Consider the following 1,610-nt stretch of genomic DNA (forward strand, 5'->3'; position numbering starts at 1 on the left):
GGGCGCGCTCCCGCCTCCCTCCGCCCCTCGCAGCCGGCGGCGGGGCGGGGCGGGCTCGCTGAGGGGTTTCCGGCAGTGCTGGTCGCGGTCCGAGGCCCGGTGGTCTTCCATTTCCCGTCGGGGGACGGGAGCAGCGGGGACAGCGCCGCAGAGCCTCGCCACGGGTGGCAGCCTGCGCGCAGGTGACCGGGGGGCTTCAGGTGGACTCGAAGGCCCTCGTCTGCCCGTTGGAGCTGGCGCCCAGGCTCCTCCCGAGGCATGCTGGAAGAAGGGTGATCCTTTTTGAAGCTTCACTCACGGAGTGACTCAGAGTGACTTAAGCAGTTGCCTGTGGGTGAGGTCTGGTGTCAAGCTTCAGCCGCCCTGCATCCGCCGATCGGAAGGCCCCAGCCATCTGTTACCCTCCTTGCGTTCCCCCTGGAAGTGTTAGGTGTTTTCCAGAATTTCCAGGAGCATCCCTGTTTTCTGAGGTTATGCACTCTGCAATTGCTTGTTGAATAGATCTGTGTGTAAACTGCTTTGGCAGAGCTCAGGATGTCCTCTCAGGCTAGGCCTGGTCTGATCCTGCTTTTCATCTGTCTACTAGCAAAGGAGGTAAAGCTTAGTGTAATCTTAGGGGGTTTTGTGGTTTGTTTGGTTGGGGGTTTTTTAGCTTTTGAAAATATTTGTAGTGCTGATAAGATGCTACTCCATGGCTATCTATAGCCTGCCTGTAATTACCATTTCCCTTCTGACATGCACTGGCTGTTGTCAGCCAGCTAAAAGTGGCATAAAAGTGGATAGGCCATAAGGGCACACACCAAGCTAGACATACGCCGAGTACAAAACAGCTTGAGCCAGTTCTAAGAGGTAAGATTTCATAGAATTTCATAGAATCATTAAGGTTGGAAAAGACCTCTAAGATCATCGAGTCCAACCGTTGACCCAACACCGCCATGCCCCCTAAACCATGTCCCTAAGTGCCGCATCTGCATGTCTTTAATCCAGTACCAAGTTTTTTCCCTTCATTGCTAAGCTTTGGAGCTATATAAAGACCAGATGAGAATCAGGTATGTCTGCAAAGTGCAGATGAAAGGCGAGTTGATAATCAAAATGCAAAGCAGACATATGCTTTCTCTCAAACTCCCTATTGCCAACTTTTACAATTTTATCACAAGTTTCATAATCAGCATTCTTCTTAAAGCTCCTTGGATCAAGTGGTTGTGCAAGAATTTCAGCTTATATTTTCACTGTTGTGAAATAAAGCTTGAAAATGTGACTGGAATATTTATTTCAGAGACAAAAGTAGAAAACAGACAAAAGGTCCCAAATGGATGCATTTTTTAAGAGATGAGGTGGGGCTAATTCATGATTATGAGTATTTGGGAATGACGCAACTGGAGAGGCAAGCAAAGGAGGGAAATGAAGCCAACAAAATGACTGATTCTGTAAGTATGTGCAAAAAGGGAAATTTTCACATGGAGAAAATCTCCTGTGCCCAGAGCTATAGAGTGCATTTAAGGCCAGGATGAGGCCAACCGGCAGAATTTTTGCTTCTGCTGTAAAGCAAAACAAAAAGAAATGTGGAGATGGATAACAAAGAGTCTACCTATAACAGCAGGCACTCCAAA

The sequence above is a fragment of the Aptenodytes forsteri genome, unplaced genomic scaffold (assembly GCF_000699145.1).
Source record: "Aptenodytes forsteri isolate BGI_AS27 unplaced genomic scaffold, ASM69914v1 Scaffold137, whole genome shotgun sequence".
NCBI lineage: Eukaryota > Metazoa > Chordata > Aves > Sphenisciformes > Spheniscidae > Aptenodytes > Aptenodytes forsteri.